Here is a 20,721-nt window from a genome sequence, read left to right as displayed (position 1 = left end):
GAACCCATGGGTCATGAGCCCATTGGGAGCTGCATATCAGATATCCTGTATATCAGATATTTACATCATGATTCATAACAGTAGCAAAATTATAGTCATGAAGTAGCAACAATAATAATTTTGTGCGTTGGTGGTCCTCACAACATGAGGAACTATATTAAAGGAAAGCTGTCAATCCATTTTTACTTAGAGCGGCGCCTTGATCTGTGCAGGGGTCTTGGAATTCTCTGACTAGGAATGGAGAGGGAATGAAGAAAGGACACACACAGACACATGTGCAGAAAAGCTGGGGTCAGGTGGGGTGTGTACTCTCTAGGGAAGTACCCTGGAACCTCAGTATGTTTATTATTTTCTGTGTGGGGTGGGAAGTGGGAGGGGTTTGCTAGTGGCCATAGGAGGCCTCTGTATGTTACTTTCAGGCTGTGAACACCCAGGAGGAGAAAGCGGCAGTTGCTGGTTGTACACACAGATCACTTGCTTGCACTCAGACCTGGAGGAAAGCTTAACCATTCTACTGAACTTGGTTCATGTGGGGAGCAGCTTTGCCACTTGCCCATGGGTCTGAGGCTTTGGTCTTTGTCATAGCTGTACCCATTTCAGTGACACACATTCACCCAGGACTTCTTCTATCAGGGCTTTCTCCACTCTCCATAGGGCTTGAGTATTAGTTTCCTAAGTCACAGTTGTTTGTAATAAAAGACAACTATGACTCTTTTTTTCTTTTTCTTTTTTTTTAATGACTCTTTTTTCTTAAGTAAAAACGAGTACTATTTGGCCTTTTTTTGCAAATTTTTAAAAATTAGATATCTTCTTTATATACATTTCAAATTTCAAATGCTATCCTGAAAGTTCCCTATACCCTTCCCCCGCCCTGCTTCCCCTACCCACCTACTCCTGCTTCTTGGCCCTGGCATTCCCTTGTACTGGGGCATATAAAGTTTGCAATACCAAGAGGCCTCTCTTCCCAGTGATGGCCGACTAGGCCATCTTCTGCTACATATGCAGCTAGAGATATGAGCTCTGGGGGGTACTGGTTAGTTCATATTGTTGTTCCACCTATAGGGTTGCAGACCCCTTCAGCTCCTTGGGTGCTTTCTCTAGTTCCTCCATTGGGGGCCCTGTGTTCCTTCTTATAGATGACTGTGAGCATCCACTTCTGTATTTGCCAGGCACTGGCATAGCCTCATACGAGACAGCTATACCAGGGTCCCTTCATCAAAATCTTGCTGGCATATGCAATAGTGTCTGGGTTCGGTGGCTGACTATGGGATGGATCCCTGGGTGGGTTAGTCTCTGGATAGTCCATCCTTTCGCCTTAGCTTATTTGACCCTTTTTCTCATAAAAAATATAGTCAGTTTTCTATGTGGAGAGGCACAATTATATTTTGTGTGGACTACCTTGAATCTGTGGGGGTTTCATGAAGACCCAGGAACCTCCTTTTCTTCCTCTGTATTTTCAGCTGAGAAGACTCATAGGTACTTGTAAAATGTGTTCAGATGTTTTAACAATGGGTAGGTTGCCTGACCTCTTGATTTAATCCTTGCCTTGAGGCTGAGTTTTAATTGGTTTGTCCAGAGCCCATCTCAATTTTGTCTTTTATTGTTGAAAATGAGAAGGACTTGTCTCTTTCAGCCCTACAAGCCCTGGATTTCGTGGCTCTCTATTCTCTTTCATTTCCATTTACAAGGAAGCCAGTTCTTTTCTGCCCCCATCTTGTATCAGTATGTGAAAGAGTCCATGTCGAAACACTGCACACTGGGCATCTTAAGCCACAGAAATTATTTCCAGTTCTAGACAATAGAAGTACAAAATTAAAGTGTCTGTGGGGTTAGTTCCTTCAGAGGGTTGTGAAGGATTCCTCTTCTGGGTCTCTATTACTGGCTTGTAAACGTCAGTCCACATCCATTACCTCACTCCTCCCTCTGTATACATCTGCTAGGTCCTGGGATCAAAGCCAAAGTCCTTTAAAAAAAAACCCTTTGCTGTAAAGTTCTGTCCACAGTTTTCCTAAACTTCCTGAAAACTGTAGGAATGTGTTATGCTTCTCTGTCCCTCACTGTCATCTGACATTCCACTTTTCCTGTGCCAAATTTTTCTTTTATAGGAAACTTGTTATATTGGGTTATAACTTCCCTTAATGACCTAATTTTAGTTTCATTAACACTGTGAAGACCTTATTTCCCAGCAAGGCAATATTCCAAAGAAGTAAGGCATTGATTCCTCAACAGAAAGTATAAATGAGGAAAGAGAATGTACAGTTCAACAAACAACACATCTTTTTGTTCTTGTCCTTGTCAAATATAGCGAATGGTAACCACTACCACCTGACTTTTTTGTTTTCCAAGTTTATCAGGTAAGTTTTCTGTTACAATTTACTTCAGATGGCAGCTTTACCAAATGTAGTCCTACATTTGTAAAATATGAATTAATAGAAATCCAGCTTTCAATAATAGTTTCTTTTATGTTCCTTGCCTGGCATCAGAAGCCAGTTCTATATATCCTTAGTTTGTTGTGGTGACACCCCACTTCTGGTACCAGTTTCTGTACCAGCACAAAGGCTAGGGTTGTTGCAATGAGGAGTTCTTAAGTTTCAGTGGCACCCAGTGTCAATGCTTGCTTCTTGCTCATGACATATGTCCACTGTGAATTCACTACCTGTTTTCTTCATATTTCCCCCCTTCTAGAGCAGTGATCCTCAACCTTCTTAATGCTGTGACCCCTTAATACAGATCTTTATGTGGTAGTGACCCTCAACCGTAACTGTTACTTCATGACTGTAATTTTGCTATTGTCATTAATCATACTGTAATGTAAATATCTGTGTTTTCTAATGGTCTTAGGTGGCCCCTGTGAAAGGATCATTCAGACCCCCAAAGGAGCCATGGCCCACAGGTTGAGAACCACTGTTTTAGACCCAGTGTTACTGCTGTTTGGAGGCTGACACAGAAATCTGTAGTGAATTGTGGGAAAAACAAGAAAGTGTCCTCTTAAAATCACTACTTAGGTTTTAGGAGGTGTCCTATGGCTCTTAAAGCCACCATTCCTAAATGGTACATGCCATTTCTTCTCCAATTTCATTGGCTAAAGAAGCTTTCTGGCCAAGCCTTAGGTTAAAGGAGAGAGACACTTCAGATCTCTCCAGGGAGGGAATACAGATGTTTGTCAGCATGGCGAGTGACAGTCATACTTTTTCAGAAAGTTCAGAGAGATGGAAGATTGAAATAGTAGTAGTTGAGGTAAAGGAAGAGAAAGACTCTGGTTTTGGTACTAGACTCTAGAGGAATGTATTTTTTATTAGAGACCTTACATAGTAACATTGGGGGCAGGAGAGTCTATAGAGGGAACATAGTTCATGTAGGAAGCTGTTTCCCAAAATATCATATTGCAGTTCTACACTTAGTTGTGTGACTTTTGTCAAATCATGTGACGTCTCTGAGACCCTGTTTCTCACCTGTCCAAAGTATCATCTCTGTTTCTAGAGTTCTTTGACTGTATCATCTATCCATGTAGTTGTGTGACTTCCTGAAAGTTATTTATACAGTGTTCCTCAGTGTTGTGGGCTTTAGGTTTTAGAATTCCTCCACTAGAAATACAAAAATCTGGATGCTCTAGGTTCTTAGATAAAAAGGTATAGAATTTGCTTATAACCTAAAAATGTGTTTGTGTTCTGAAAGTACTTGTCATCTCTGGATGACTTTAAAATGAAAATTCTCTGCAAATAGATGTAAAGCTATATCATTTAATGCAAGGGTCTCAACCTTGCTAATGCTATGACCTTCTAATACAGTCCCTCAAGTTGTGGTGACCCAACCATAAAATTATTTTGTTGCTACTTCGTAATTGTAAGTTTGCTACTGTTATGAATTAATGTAAATATCTGACATCCGACCCCTGTAAAAGGGTCATTCCACCTCAAAGGGGTCACCACCTACCTACAGGTTGAGAAACACTGGTTTAGTGAATCATGAATAACAATGAGAAATATATATATTTAGTGGAAATGATTTTTTTTTCCAGAATACTTTTAGTCTTTGGTTAGTTGAAGCTATGGGCTGTACCCAGATCAACTGATCAATCAATCAATCAATTAATTTTTGAGACAGGCCCTCACTGTGTATGCTTGGATGGTCTAGAATTTGCTATGTAAACAAGGCTGACCTGAAACATATTTGCTTGTCTCTGCTTTTCAAGTTTTGGTATTAAAGGTGTGTGATACCACTCTTGGCTCAGTTTTTAATTTATAAAATTAATGTATTCTTTGCTATTTTTATATGTATAGATGATATATTCTGGTTAGATCACCACTCTGCCCTATCTTATTTTCCTCTTCATCCAGCCAGTCTCCCTCTCATTATTATGTCTGTTTCTAGGTCTTGTCTCCTCTGTTCCCAGCCTTGGGAGGGAAGAATTTTGTGTGTTCTTAACACTTGTGGGCTGTTCACTTCCTAAGGAGCCTCCATGGAGGATAGGAGTGTTTCAATGGGGAGGATACTGACCCGCAAGGGTAACCTCAGTCTCTAGAGATGTTGGTAGCAGCAAGAAGGCTGCTCACCTTGTAGATGATGGAAGCTCATGCAGGGGCCCTCTGTGAAAGCAAGACACAACAGGCTCTTCAGTTTCTCATGTTACAGATGAGGAAACAGGTGCTTGGGATAGCACAGAATTCATTTAACATTATAAGCTTTGTCACTCCCATAAGCAGAATTAGCATCTACATGTAGAGGAGTCAGTTTTGACATTTCTTTCTGTATTGGCTGGTTTTGTGTGTCAACTTGACACAGGCTGGGGTTATCACAGAGTAAGGGGCTTCAGTTGAAGAAATGTCTCCATGAGATCCAGCTGTAAGGCATTTTTTCAATTAGTGATCAAGGGGGTGGGGTGGGGGGAGGGCCCATTGTGGGTGGTGCCATCCCTGGGCTGGTAGTCCTGGGTTCTCTAAGAAAGCAAGCTGAGCAAGTCAGGGGAAGCAAGCCAGTAAGTAACATCCCTCCATGGTCTCTGCATCACCTCCTGCTTCCTGGCCTGCTTAATTTCCAGTCCAACATCCTTTGGTGATGAAGAGCAATGTGGAAGTGTAAGCTGAATAAACCCTTTCCTCCCCAACTTGCTTCTTGGTCATGATGTTTTGTCCAGGAATAGAAACCCTGACTAAGACACTTTCTTTTTTTGAAAAAAAAAATTTTTTTATTGAGTCTTTGTGAGTTTCACATCATGTACTTCAGTCCCATTCATTTTCTCTTCCCCTTGTTTCTGCCCTTGCAACCCCCACAGACACAAACAAACAAAAATTAAACAAAACAAAGCATAGAAAACATCTTGTTATGGAAGCCATAGTGTGTCACAGTGTGTCCCACAGAATACCTCTTTGTCTTCTTCACTTGCAAATGTTCATTGCAATGAGTCATTGTAGTGGTTCAAGGTCTCTGGCTTCTGTGACACCATGATTATTGGATCCCCACTGGGACTCCTCAATTATCCTGTTGTTGCCCTGTGTCACAGAGACCCTACTGCTTTGGATGAGGAGGGCCAGTCCTTTTATGTGTCCCACTAGTTCCAAGATGATGTAGTGTTTGGGATGGGCCAACTCAAAGTCGTGAATCTGGGCCAAGGTGGCAGCTATCATGGTCCCGTGCACCAGTTCTTTCTTATCCACACAAACAGGGTGAGGTCTCTGGCACTGCCCTGGGTAGGCTACCTAATTCCACAGGAGGCAGTAGGCAGGGTCAGTTCCCCCACTCATGCCCTTGGGGTGACTCATCCACACCCATGACTTCAGAGCCAGTTCCATTGTGCTGCTCCAGCCAGGTGCAGGACCTGCTCTTTTGAGTGCTACAGCCAGTGAGGGGCAGGCCTAGTTCTGCATAGCCCCTGGACATCCAGATGGTCCCAGGGAAGTCCCCATGGTCTCTAGTGGTAATATGAGTCATGGACATTGACATTGACCCCTGCTGCTGCACAGCAACAGACCCACACATGGCCCTCAGCAGCAGCATGGGCTGGGGCTTCACCATGGTCTCAGGTGGTGGGGTTGGCCACTCACAACAGGCTACTCCTCTCCATCCTCAGGTTTCCAGTTCTCTCTCTCTCTTCAAAATGCTCACATTGTTCCTCTTCTCTTTCTTTCCCATATGTCCACCATATACTAGCTTGTTGTAGTGGCTCCTGCAGCAGGTGAGCCACACAGCTGGTGGCTGCACCATGTGGTATGACAGCAAGTGGGTCTCTAGGTGTCTACAGCAGCTGTGTGGTGAGAGGGTCTATGAATGCTCTGATGCCTTCCTCCTCTGGCACCACATGGTTTGGTGGCAGGCAGGCCTCTGTGTGTCTATGGCCTGCCTAATCTATACGGCAGCAGGCAGGTCTCTGGGTGTCTCCCTGCTCATGCCACATGGCATGGCAGTGGGTGGATCTCTGGGTGTCTTCCTTCTCTGGCACTGCACTGAGTGGCAGCAGGCAGGGCTCTGTGTCTCAGTTTTGACATTTAAACTTAGATTATCAGCTAAATTCTAGTTCATTTATGTCATCTGTCTGTCCACCCACCCACCCATCCATCCTTCCATCTTTACATCCATATATCCACTCACTCATCCATCTACCCTCTCACAATCTACCCAAATACCCTCTCACCCACCCATCTCTATTCAGCTATTCATATACTCATCTACCCATGACCCATAAATATACCATTCACTAACCCGTCCATCCATCTATCCATCCATCTATCCATCCAGCCAACCAACCATCCATCCATTTTTGTGCTCCATTATATAGGATGTTATGCTGGCCTGATCACTTTCTGCAAACAGTGAGTAAAGAATCTGAATTGTATCTTTTGCTCACCTTTATGTTCTTTTATGCTGTTTTTGTTGGGAAGGCAAGCTTGTCTGTAGAGCCTAACCAACAGGGAGGAAATTGGAAGCACTCAGGATGCCTGATAGATAGAATGATTGACACTGTCTAGGCCAAAAGCAAAGGATAGCAGCTGTTCCAACTCTGGAATGAGCTCCAATGTATTGGCAGCAATTCTGAAATAGAAGGAGAGGATGGCTTCCCAAGGAGGGCACCTGGCTTCTTTGAACCTCGAAGGACCTTGGATGCAGCATCCTTGCTGATAGTTAAGTCATCAATGAGGCTTGGTGTAGAAATGATGAATTATTGGCAGGCTCAAGTTGTGAATTCTATCCTTTAGGAAATAAACATATAGTTCAAAATAAGTAAACACATAAGAGACTCTCAATACTACACCATTGAGATGAATAGCTATCAGTATTGTGCTAGAGTCAAAGAAACCTCTTGTGCTTCAGAGATCTTAGTGTGACGTCTATGGGAAATCTTCAGTTAATGTGTGGACACTGACACTGCATGGCAATTTTAAGTGTAACATTTCCAAGGAGAGGCTTTTGTAACTGAATCATCTCCTAGAGACACAACAGAGCACCTATGCAATCGTTCAGAAATTTGATCTTGAGAGCATTTCTGTTTTTCAGATGGGAAAGTCAAGACTCAGTGGCCATATCAATACTTGAGCTCAAACCTTTTTGTCTTCTAACTCTAGGCTTGACCTGACTTGCTATGGGACAGTGTTATTGCACTAGGAAGGGGAGACTGAGGCTCATAGTGGTTAGTCTATTTCTCTAGCTTTCATTTGTGTACAGAAATGGCATGTCACTTGTGGGGCATTGGGCTATGCACAGACAGGCTAGTCTCCAGTTGAGTTGAGGTCTGAACCCTGGAATGGACATAATTCACCTACATGACATGACACAGTAGGCATTCCTTCCTGCTCCTGGAACTCTGGCTCCTGCCTAAGTTAATGCCCCTCACAGCCCCCACAAGAGAAGCATGGCTAGAAGTCAGTAAGCAATTTCAGGCTAAACACCTCTCCAGTTACCTAGCAACAGTAAGATAAGACAGCATACTTTAAAAGGGGCTGTTAGTCCCCTCCCCACCTCTCTCTTACTCCTTACTCTCACCCTCTCACTCCCCTCTCTTTGTCTTCTCTCCTCTCTCACTCCTTTCTCATTCCTTTGTTCTCTTACCTCTCACTTCTCTCACTCCTCTCTCTTTTCTCTTTGTCTTCTCCTCTCCTCTTACTCTTACTCTCTTTCTCTGTAGCCTTCCCCCTCCCTTCTTTTTTTCTCCCTGACTTTCTATAATAAAGCTCTAAAACCATAGACAGTCTCTGCTCATCAAGAACCTCTCTTCCCTTTTCCCTCTCTCCCATAACCCTGGGGCTTTAGAGAGTAGCCCTGGGGCTCCCAGGTTGGGCTGCCCCTTGTTCACCCCCCCCCCAGAGTGGGTCAGAGGTTTGGATACCCACCTGGGGCTGAGTGGAAAGAGTCTGGCAGCCCTCCCATGTCCGCCTGACCAGAGCATAGGTGGAACTCTGGTGGGGTGTGGGTCTTTCCTCCCTCTCTTCCCCAGGGCCCCTTTTTAGTTTCCATAGTCACTGTTATTTTGAACAGAAAGTTTGCCTTTCAGGGAAAACCCAGAGAGATCCTAGCCGCATATCTCACGCTGGGTACCTAGATGTGCAGGATGAAGGTGGTGAACTGCTTCTGCTTCACATAGTTTATACTTAAGAAAGAACTTCCTGGGGTTGGAGAGATGGCTCAGTGGTTAAGAGCACTGACTGCTCTTCCAGAGTCCTGAGTTCAAATCCCAGCAACCACATGGTGGCTCACAACCATGTGTAGGGATCTGATGCCTTTTTCTGGTGTGTTGAAAAAAGAAAAAGAAAAAGAAATAGCCTCTTGACTTCCAAGTGTCTTCCTGAGAGAGGATGAAGTCTCTAGAGCATTCAGATTTGATCTGTCTTAAGCAGGGGGAGGGTATATAAATCTCAGATGGCTACCATGGGTCACCATGTTCTCGTGGTGGTTGTAACTGTACTGCCTCTTCCTATGTTTAGGGTGAGTGGAGGGTTAATTGGTGTGTCTAGCTGTGGAATCTTCAGCATCCTCAGACACAGTCTCAGCAGGGCTTTTGACACCAACACCACTTAACTTTGCTGTTCACCTTGAGAAATGCAGTTCTTCAGACACCAGAGGAAGCCTGCATCTTCACAAGACACCCAGGGCTCTGGATGCTCAGTGAATGTCTTCACACCTTGACAAGCTGCAAGGTTTTAATGGGCTTAAAGCACTTTGACGATGACCTAGTGAGGTTCTGTTACACAAATTGAGACCTCATGGGAAATCATTCTGTTGGGTTTGCTTGGCTGAAGGCTACGACTCAATGAGAGAAGGGGAGAAAACAGGGCCCTGTGGACATCATGGCCCAATAGCAATAGGAAACTGTAGCTAGGTTAGGTTTGTAGAGGAAAAATCTCTGTGCATAGTCTGCAGGGGTGAGGGTGCATAGGTGGGTTTTATGAGTGTGAATGTGGACTTGGAAGTGAGGGTGGAATGTCTGGGTACAATGCTATTAGGGATGTTTGTTGTGATTAAGGTCTAGCTTTGAATTATACTATGCCTCTACAGGGTAAGTTAATTTACACCTTCGCATATTTTCTCATCTGTCAAAGAAGAATAACAATAAATACTTTACAGGGTCACTGTAAGGATCACAATAAAAATTCGTGTATGGAAAATGCAAAGCCCAAGGCCACAATCTGGTTTTTGAGGCTCCAGCAGTAAGAAGGAAGCTTTCTTTTGATGCATGTATAGAAATAGAAGAGAATGGTAATACAGGGATAGATACATTACAAGATGACCCTGAATAGAAGACAGACCACTCATTGGCTTAATTAATCAAAACAATTTTGAATGTCTACTATTTGCTGGCTATTGATTCTGCTCCTGGGAATATTGCAAGAAAGAAGATAATCTTCGTGAACTTTGTATTTGAGATGAGACAGCCACTTACCCAGTAGACTAATAAATATATAATGAGGCTTAGTTAGTACTATGCAGAAAGATCAAGGGAAGTAACAAAGGAGAAGGAATGGATTTCTTTGTTAGATTGGGTATTTAGAAGAAGGCATAGTCCAGCCCAGGGGAAGAACTCGTAGGGTGGGTAATGCAGCAGGTTTAATAAGGCTAAGTCAAAGGTCGGGGGACTGAAGTGGGCAGTGTGGAGATGGTAGTAGGTGGGTCAGAAAGGTAAACATAGTCCTGAGGGTGTGCAAAGGAGTTGACTAGAGGATTTTAGATGGGGCAATTATATATATATATATATATATATGTGTGTGTGTGTGTGTATGTGTGTGTGATGTATTATAACATATATATATATATATGCATGCAGTCAAAACACTCATACGCAAATTATGCATGATATATATGTGTGTGTAATATGTATGTATATATATATAAATGCTATATATAGTTTGTGTGTATATGTTTTGTGTGTAATTTGTGTATATGAGTGTTTTGACTGTATGTATGTATGTTTGTATGTATGCATACATGCATGTTGGTCTGTCTGTCTCTACATATGTATACAACATGTGTACCTGGTGTCTGTAGAGATTGGAAGAAGGTGTCCAGTCCCCTGGAACTTGAGTCAACTGACAGTTGTGAGCCTCCATGTGGAGTCTGGAAACTGACCCTGGGTCTTCTGAAAGAGCAGCAGTTGCTCTTAACCACTGAGCCATCTTTCCAGCTCATGTGATTTCTATTTTGACATAGAACTTGTTTTGTGAAAGAGAAATTATTCAGAGTTCAGATGAGAACTGCAGAGAGCAGATGGGATGTATGCATTCATCTTGTGATGCAGAGACCCCACATCAAAGGTGGGAGACCATTCATGTGTTTTTTTAGATTTTGTTTTTCTTTTTCTTTTTGAATCAGAGAGTACAAGGTTTGTGATGGATTGGGTGTAGGGTATCAGAGAGCTTGTGGAGTCAATACTGCTTCCTTAGGCACTGGGGACTATCTGTGTGAGTTTACAGGACTCATGAGATCATCTGAGGCATCAACTCCCAACACAGTTCTTGAGCCAAACTGCCCCACAGACCACTTAGGAGGTGGGTCAGAGCTGATTGTTAGGCGTCTCCCTGCATCAGCTGAAGATCTTTGAGGGCTGGGTCTGTCTGGTGTAGCTCAAAGTGAGTGCTGGAAGAGATGCAGACTGGTTCCTGAGGTCTCTAGTAATGAGAATGAAGAAGAGAAGAAGGTGAGGGCCTTGGTGCTGAGTGGGGAAGCAGAGGGTAACAAGCCCAGATCCACCGCAGCTCCACAGAGGTCAGGAGAGCCCACATTGTAAAGAGGAGCTGTCCTTTGTTCTTTTTCAGTGTAATAAAAAGTGAGGTCATGAACTGACAACAAAGAGGGAGGAAGTTAGAGGTGAGAGAACATGGTGTCAAACAAGAAAATAAATGGGGTGATGCTGCGTGTAAGCTCATTGCTGCTCTCTGTGGCACAGAGGGCAGGGCTGGTCGCAGACTCTCTCACCTTTGCCCACTGTGAAGTGGAGGCCAGGGTGCCAGTAGGGCCCTGGCAAGTATCTCCCAGCTCTGTTAGCCAGCGTACTCATGGCAAGCTACATGTGCAATTTAAATGTAAGCATCATTAAAATAACTAACACAAAGATATCCCTCCCTAGCATTAGGCATGTTTTAAGGGCTCAGCAGCCACACTGAGTTGGCTATTGTACTGCTTGACAGAGCTGCCTATGTAGGAAGTCCTGTTGTATCTGCTGCCTGGCAAAGAGCAGGTATCGAGGTTGTATCAGTGAGCAGAGCCCTGCTAAGACTGTGTGGCCCAGGAGCTCTTTCTTGTGCCACTAATGTAGCTGGTGACACCTGCAACTTTTGCACCAGTTATGCCACTGGACTCTTCACACGGTATTTGGGAATGAGCAGAGGAGAGGCTCCGTTGTCAGTGGGCTTCTTGGGAGCCAAATGCCCAGTGTAAATGGAACATGCATGCTTGTCTCATGGCCTCCTGCTGTGCTTTGTAGGCTTTGACCCCTTCCAGCAGAAGGGCACCTAATGTTTGCTTGTCTGCCCCTGTTTATACTTCCTTCGGTGAGAGAAGCCAGCTTTACCGTATCCCCTATTCTCTCAACTGCACTGTCTCAGAGCCTCAGAACCGGAAAGTGCTGAGACACTTGCTCCACCGAGTGTAGTAGGACCCGTTAATGGATGTTCTTCCCACAGCCCGGCCATTCCCTGGGCACAGGCAGGAAACAACCTCTCCTCAACTTTCCACATGGCTGACGCTAGGAGGTGGGTGACAGAGAGCGGAGGTGGAGAAAGAAAAGAAATTGTGAAATGGTTTGGGTGACTCAGTTGTGCAGTTTGGCAAGATAAACTTTTAAAGAAATGGTTTCAGCCTCTTTCTTCTGTTCTATCGCCACCACTGTTAGGCTTAACCCTGTAGGACGTGAGTTCCCATGTTGTATAACTTTTTCTGTGGAAATGTGAGCAAGCATCTATTCAGGATAGACTGAAGAAAGGATTTCACGCACGTGGGACAGGAGCGTGGGTGAGGGGCTAGCTACAGGAACATGTGAGTTGCTACTTTCAGGAACACAGGCTGCTGATAGACAGTCAAGCGCCCAAGAAGCGTCTCCTTCCTGTAACATCCTGCATGTCTTCCTGCAGGGGCAGACCTTGGGTACCTTTGTGAACCAGAACTCACCTGCTAAACTTAAAAAGGCTTCTTACATTTGAGTTGTCATAACATGAGGTGTCAGTGCGCCAAGCCTGTCCTGTATTTTCTTGTGATTAGTTATGGGAGAAGAGTGAGTCATATCTGAGCTCTGACTCCTCTCTGGGCTTCTGTTTCCATCTTTGACTGTTTTCTGTTGCAGGATATTTAATCATGCTGTGAAGCCTGAGTCTGTGTTATTTACTGAAAAAATTGCTTCTAGTTGTGGTGTGGTCCAGTCCTTAGCACACCCTCTTTCTGGAATACAGACACACACTTAGTACACACCTTTAATCCCAAACAGTGAAGGTAAAGCTAGTTTGTATAAAGAAGTCCCCATATATAAAAGTGATGTCTAATTGAGTGGCTGTCAAAGTGACAAATCAGAGAAAGATCTGACAGAATAGGACACGCCCAACTCTTACGAGAAGGGCGAGAGAGGGAAAGGAAACAATTTAAGAGAGCACAGAGAGAAAAAAAAAGGGGGGAGAGGAGACATTTTTAGCAGGACAGTGATAGACAGGTCGCAGACAGAGAATAAGCTAGACACAGGAAAAGACAGACGAGCCAGAGAATAAGGAGACAGAAGACTAGAACAGATTGCCAGAGTTAGTTTAGTCACAGGCCAAGAGACAAGTCAGACTGAATCAGTCAGCTGGAGAGGAATTTGAGCCAGAACAGCTGAGTTGAACCAAACAGTCAGAGATCAGAAAGGACTAGGAATAGGTGAGCTTTTTCAGCAATAAGTCTCAAAGGCTGAAAATATTATAGGCCTAGAATAGATTGTATGAAGGCTAGAAGCATCCAGGAGCAGGTCTAGGTTAACAGGCAGAGCTTAGAAGCCCCAGAGACAGCAATTACATCAGGGGAATAAAGGTTATATTTACACTTTTCCCTCGTGGGCATAGACTTTTGTTTCTTTCTAACCTTTGCTGACTTGTCCTTAGCTCCAGAAATCCAAATGTTGTGTGGATCACTGTAAGATAGCTTTTCCACCTTTCTAGATGATATCACTTCTGCTCTCATGGCTTCAGATATAACCTATATACCATTGACACACAGATCTCTATTTCTAGTCCACATTGCTTCTTTGAAGGGCAGAAGTGAATAACACATGTTCTAGTTAGCATCTCTACTCCTTCAGTAGACTAAGATGGATGACCAGCAAGGGCCAGGAGTCCACCTATCTCTGCTTCCCTAGCTCTCAGGTTTCAAGTGCATACCACCAGGATCTTAAAAATTAAATCCATCTATCTATCTATCTACATGCCTGTGAGTATGTATGTACCCATGTGTGCCACAGCACACAACTAGAGTTCTGAGGACAACTTGGAGGAATTGGTTCTTGTTTCCATTTCCACCATGTGGGTTCTGTTGATGGAACTCAGTCATCAGGCTTGGAGGAAAGTATCTTTCCAGATGTCCCCTCTCTTTAAAATATATAACATCTAGGGTTTGAACTCCATTTCTTGTTTTTGTATGTCTAAGGACTTTGCTCCCTGAGATGCATCTGGGCACCCTGAACCCATCAGATTTTACCCTACATAATCCTCTTTGGGAGTTTTGTAGCTGAATCCAGGGAGGGGTATGACATACAGCTTTTGCCGACCTCATTCCTAACTTTAGTTCCTTCTACTCTGGAGATTGAAAAGAACCTTGGGAAGATTTAATACCCATAACCATTGCCAAAGTCTACACCTTGATCATACCTTTACAGCTTGGAAAAACCAATCCTCATTTTCACTGCCCTCTTGGAGCAGTCTCCAGAGACAGCTCTGCAGCCAGCTGCCTGTGTGTCTGCTCCCTTCAGCTGAGAGATTCTTGTTCACAATTACATGCCTGACTTCCTTCTTTGAAAACACCTGATGCCTATAATAAAATTGGAACAGCTGAATATTACCTCAGAGTGATGGGTAGTTCTGACCAGGAAGGTAATTGAATGTATTCAGTAGTGAGAAGATGTTAAGTTGTCTATGGACAGTGTGCTTGCTTTGAGGGTCTGTGCACACAAAGCTGTCATACATGGCCACACATGCTTGGGTGTATTCTTGATGACATATTTAATTAATAGAAAGAGAATCTGCTAGATCTTTTGAAATAAGCAGAAAATGCAATTTCTTCAGCAGGAGTTTGTCTTGGTCAGTAGGACCAGCCAGTCTTGGAACAATAAGAGGAGAATCATTAAGTTTGACATCTTTTTTTTTTCTCCAGAGGCAGGAGAAGCAAAGAAAATTCATTATTCTACATTGCTTTTATTGTTTTTCTCTATAATTAAGGAGTAGTGGCTAGAGAGATGATGGCTCAGAGGTTATAAGCACTTGCTAGTCTTATAGAAGACTAGAGTTTGGTTCCTAGCATCTATGTGGTGGCTCACAACTGCCTGTAACTCCAGTTACAGGGAATCTGATACCCCCTTCTGGCCCCTGTGTGCTTTATAGACATGTGGTGCACAGACAAACATGTAGGCAAAATAATACATATAAATAAAAGCTCATGCAGATAAATACAAAGAAAAGTGAAAAATGAAGGGTAATTAAAACCCAATAAAGTAACTAGATGCTACCTGTCTGGATTGATGAGTTTTTATAATAATATGGGTATAAAGCTTTGACCTATAAACAAATCTTTCCCTTACCTCCTCTCCCTATACCCTCTGGCTTGGACGTCTGATGGGGACTGTGCTGCTCATTCTACTCTTGTATCTGCTTCCATTTTGTTTAGCACATTGTTCTTAGGTGTCTTCTTACATGCTTTCTGATGCTGGCAGTTCATTTGTATTCTCAATTAGTCTTCCTCTTTGCAGATGTAGAAAGTGAGTATCTAGGAGAAAAAAATGATGGGTCAGAAGGTGGCTAGAACCACCCTGCTGCAACGTGTGTTAGGGTGCCAGCTTTCCTCCATCCCTGCCAACACTGATACTCTTAGCTTTTGATCATCATGCAGTATAGATGTGGTTGAATCACTGAGTTGTTGACAGCATTTCTCTGCTGGCATTTTGCATCTCTTCTTGTGTGTTTCCCTTTATTCCTGTATCTTTGTGAGAGGTCCGTTCAATTGTTTATTTATTTGCATTCTTTACAGTTACCTTATGTTTATTTATTCTATTTGTGTGTGTATGTATGCATGTGTGTGAGCATGCCATGGTGTGCATGTAGGGGTGACTGGGAATCAAACTCTAGCCATCACACTTGGTGACGAGTACCTTTTCCTGATGAGCCATCCTGCAGGTCCTAATGTTATTATTTTTAAGTCACTCAATGGTAGGGGTGATTTTTTTCATTCTGGCTTCATTTTGTCAGACAGATTTATTGCATGTGCAATTCACGGATTCTGTCTTATCCATTCATATTCTTGCTGATGCTTTTTGTGAGGAGAAAATTTGAATGTTGATGAAGCCCAATGTATTATTTTCTTTTGTAGTTAGCTTTTTGTATTTAAAAATAAATCATTGCTTATTCTAAACTTGAAGAAATACTATCTCCTAGAAATTTATGTTTCCAGCTTTTATGTTTGTTCTTTGATGCATCTTGAATTAATTCTCTTGTGTGGTGGGAGATTGAAGTTGAAAATTTATTAAAAAAAAAACCAAACAAATCCTCAGCTGGAGAGATGGTTAAAAGCACTCATTGTTCTTGCAGAAGATCTGGATTCAGCTCCCAGCACCCACATGGCAGGTCACACTCTCATATGTAACTTGGGTTCTATGGGGGAATCTGGTGCCCTTGTTTGGCCTCTGGAGGCATTACTTGCATGTGGTGCACATACATACATACATGCATACATACATATAGGCAAACTTCCAAACACATGAGATTAAAATAAACAAATCTTAAAAAAAGTACAGATCTCCCTCCTTCTATTTCATTGAATTGGTGACTTTGTCAACATTCATTTGAGTGTGATATATCTGAGTCTATCCCCGTGTTCTCCATTCTGTTCAATGAGCCATATTTTTCTTCATATTCTCTTACACTGTCAGTTTTTGCAGTGTTAGGAAAGTCTTAAAATCCGGCAGTAGAAGAAAGTCAACTCTGTTCTTGGTGTTTATGATTGATTGCATATGCTGGGGCCTTTGTATTTTAACTGTAATTTTAGAATTAGTTGCAGATGTCTTCAGAAAAATTCTGCAATGAATTATTTTTGAGTCCATCAAATCTATGTGCCAACCTATGAATCCATCAAATCTATGTGTTTAGGAGTTTGCCTGCATGTGTGTATGTGAACCACATGCATGCAATGCCTCCAGGGGCCAAAAGAGGGCACCAGATCCCCCTAGAGCCCCAGCTACAGAGGTCTGTGATCTACCATGTGGGTGCTGGGAGCTGAACCCAGATCCCCTGCAACAGCAATGAGTGCTCTTAGCCATCTCTCCAGCTGAAGATGTGTATTTTGAAAAATAAACTCCAACTTCAATCTCATTTCAATGTGAACATCTAAAAATACCATTTTTTTTCATGTACTGGGTTTTAACAGTATATATTTTTCCATCGATTTAGGTTTCAAAATGTTTATAATTTTTTTTCGTAGCTTTTAGCATGAAGGGACATGGGTTTACTATCATCATCATCATATCACCACCACCATCACCACCACCACCACCACCACCACCATCATCATCATCATCCTGTGGCTAAAAACCAGCTTCTCTTGTAACCTAAGAAATCTTCCTACCACTGAACCAGACATTCATTCTTACCCAGATTTATTCTTTCATATGGAACCTTATGCTAATGCATGTTATATAGACACATATATACCTTTATATATAATGGTATTATAATTAATTTTCATTTTTAATCATTGCTATTTTATTAGATTAGAAACTGATTTGCATATATTGACCATTTGTTTTATAAGCCTTGTTAAACCTGTTTATTTGCCCTGAGAGCTCTTTGTGAACAGAATCTCTAAGGTGCCTTTTATTGGCAAGTGTGTCATCTCTGAATGATGATATCTTACCTCGGTCTTTTCAATAGTTTGTATTTATTTCTTTTCTTGCTTTATTGCAATGATTATGGTATCTAGTGCAGGGCTCAACATTCTTGTTCCAATTCTAGTGGGAAAGCATCCAATGCTTCATTATCATGACGCTATTGTCAGGGACTGATATTGATTTGTTCTGTTAGTGTGACAAGTTGTATGCATTTGCTGAGAGTTGTGATTAAAAAATATTACAAATGACCATTTTATTGAGGACTTTTTCTGCATCTATTGAGAAGGTCTGGTGACACCTCCCCACCCCCCATCCAGTCAGTTTTGAGAACAGCCACCTCACTAGCAGGAAACATTCAAGGGCAAAAACCAAAATGTCTATTTTTTTTTTTTTTTGGATAAAGATGGTAGTTAAACCTGGCTTTTAAAAGAAGTTGTAATTAAAAACAATCACTTTTATGAGTATGCATGTTTTGTCTGCATGTTTGTCTGGGCATCAGCAGGCATGCTCACTGTCTGTGGAGGCCAGAAAGTGTTGGCTTCCCTGAGACTGGGGTGACTGACAGCTATGAACCACCATATGGTTACTGGGAATAAAGCAGGGTCCTGTGACAGTCCTCTAGCCACAGAGCTGTCTCTCTAGCCCCATCAGAAGCCTTTTTTAAAAATAGAAATTGTGTGCATTCTGGAAAGCAGAGCTGCACAGGCTTATAAATCTCTTCTTAGAAATAATTCTAGATATATTTTTTTTTAATTTTGATGTAAATAATCAAACAGGAATTATTGATTCTCTCTTGCTCTGGTCCAAGAAAACCCCCAAATTCATCTTCTGTTGTGGCCTCTTGGACCCTGGAAGGTGGAATCAGGTCTGATTGATCTCTGAGGGACTACACTAGTCATACTTGTTTTGTCTGCCCATCTTTTTGTGAGTTTAGATGTCTCTTGCTGTGCTGTGTTGGGACTGTTCAAACTTAGGGCCATGGTGCTTCTGGGAGCAACCTGGAGTGGTTTTACTGCTTTCTCTCAGAAACTCCAGTCAAAAGACACCTCCCCGCTTTTCATCACCAAGTAAAACAACAATTTTGAAGCTGAGGATGATATCAGTGGTAGAACATGTCGTCTGCATGTGGTCTTCATGTGGTCTGCATGTATAAGGCCGTATACTCAACCACTAGCCTTGAACAAAAATGTGAAGCTATGTCTCATTGGCCCATAAACTGCACTTATCCAGCCCTAAGTCAGTACTGTGAGCTTTCTGATGAGTAAATGATGCTGATTGGCTGGACCTGGTTATACCTCCACCAGGTGCGGTAGAGTCAGCACCTGGGTGAGTGAGAAACCACCCTGTAGCTCACACAAGGAGAGGGAATGCAAAGTAAGCAAGATGAGAACAGGACAAGACAAAACCCCACACATTGGAAAACAACCATCCACGTACCTCCAGGTTCTTGGCCAGTTTATCTGCTGGTAGATAGAGAAATATTCTTCAATTTAGTGGGGCTGGCCTTTAGCAGTCTCTGTGAGTGCTCTTTGTGTAAGATTGTTACGTGACTGCTTGTTGATAGTCTAGTTCATTGGATTTATAGTGGGCTGAGCAAATATACCTTATGAGTGTTGACTCATGAATTGATGCTGGCCTGGAAGATGGTCCCCAAGGGCATGCTCTTTGGTTTTGTAAATAATCCACTTTAGGCTGGCATTTCTTTTCAGCAACCTCAACGAATCTATAGCAGATATAAGAGTTTTAGATGAACTGCTCCTGAAATGTTGGATGTCTCAGCTTAGCTAACTTATAGAAAAAAAAATGTAGGAGTAACATATAATCTGTAACTTTTTATTTTTTTGATTTGGAAGTATACAAATATTATGAGAACTGCCATCTATTCATTTAACCAACATTTTACTGTGCTAACATAGATCTGTTTTCATAAGAGAAGAAGGCCGCAAAGTCTCACTGGAAGACAGATCTTCCCAAGAAGGGATAATTGGCTGCCTTACACTGACATTATAAAATAACATCACAGATATTGCACAAACAATTGCAACGATATCAGTTTTCAAAATTACAGTGAATCTAATTTCTGTAATTTCCTTGGTACACATTTGTTATTTTAGAAATCTGTACTTGACAGTGCATCCTAGCATGGAAACTTGATGACAGCCCGTGGACTTGATTGCTCTTCAGACTTCCTGGAAGGCTCAGGGATTCTATGACTCTGTTGATGGTTATAGAAGAATGACACTGTTCATGATCTGTCACTCGATTCAGAGTCTTTTCCATTATACCAAGAGTGGCTGAAAACACTTATCCAAGTCATAAATGCACACTTTGTTGGTCCTGACACTCCTGAACCATTTCCACCCTCTTCCTCTAGAGGGCAGGGGAAAGGCAATGAACCTGAAGTATGCATGAAGGACACCGGACATTTACCTAAAGGCTCCCTTGTTGGGGGTGCTCAAAAACTCTCATGATTTTAACCGAGGCAGGCAGGGAATGATACTGCAAGCCAAAGGCATTCCTCCTCAAGGCTGAGGCTGTTTGTAGCTATTTCTGAAGTGGTGAAAAATTGTGTGTGGCGATCTATCCTCGCCTTGCCACAGACTCCTTACCGAACACCAGAATCAGGCTTTTAAGAGGGTCCACATGCTGGACCCAGGAACTTTCTGACAAGAAGGAATTCCAGGGATTAGCCTTTCTCTCTTCCTTATGGCTACAGCCTAGCCTATACAAGAACAAAACTGTCTTGAGAGCAATTCGCGTGAAAAATACCTTAAGGTTTAATCAACTCAGGTTCAGGATATCTCAGAAGAACCAATATCATCAGTGTGGGCTTCCTTAATCAGGACAGAATGCCAAGATCCTGGGAAATGAAGGGAGGTAAGAGTTGAACTTCAGCAGGGTTATTGGCATTCTGGACCAGGTCACTCTTTATTTCTTAGGGGCCTTCTTGTGATCTCTGTGTTACCAGTAGCTGTGGATATTACTCACTGTGTGCCAGAACCATCCCCCACAGGTAGCCACCAAAATTATGTCTGGGCACATAACCTCTGAAGGGTGAGGATAAATGGCTTTGGCTCTGAGCCATCACACAGTGAAGTCTCCCTGTGCCAGTGTGGACCGTGAGGTCAGTTCTGAGGGCTCCACTATACTGTGACTGTTCATACAATGGGTCAATCCCAGAGCACTGGGCT

The 20,721-nt window shown here is 42.7% G+C and overlaps 1 protein-coding gene across 2 annotated transcripts in view; it reads left to right on the top strand.

Moving 5' to 3' along the window:
- The window catches only part of Nell1 (neural EGFL like 1), an 867,181-nt gene that overhangs the window by 33,024 nt on the left and 813,436 nt on the right, over window positions 1-20,721 (top strand). The window lies entirely within an intron of this gene.

The sequence above is a fragment of the Mus caroli genome, unplaced genomic scaffold (genome assembly GCF_978045245.1).
Source record: "Mus caroli unplaced genomic scaffold, Mus_caroli_1 scaffold_8, whole genome shotgun sequence".
NCBI lineage: Eukaryota > Metazoa > Chordata > Mammalia > Rodentia > Muridae > Mus > Mus caroli.
Note: the sequence above shows the minus strand (reverse complement) of the source record. Positions and strands in the feature narration are given on the sequence as shown.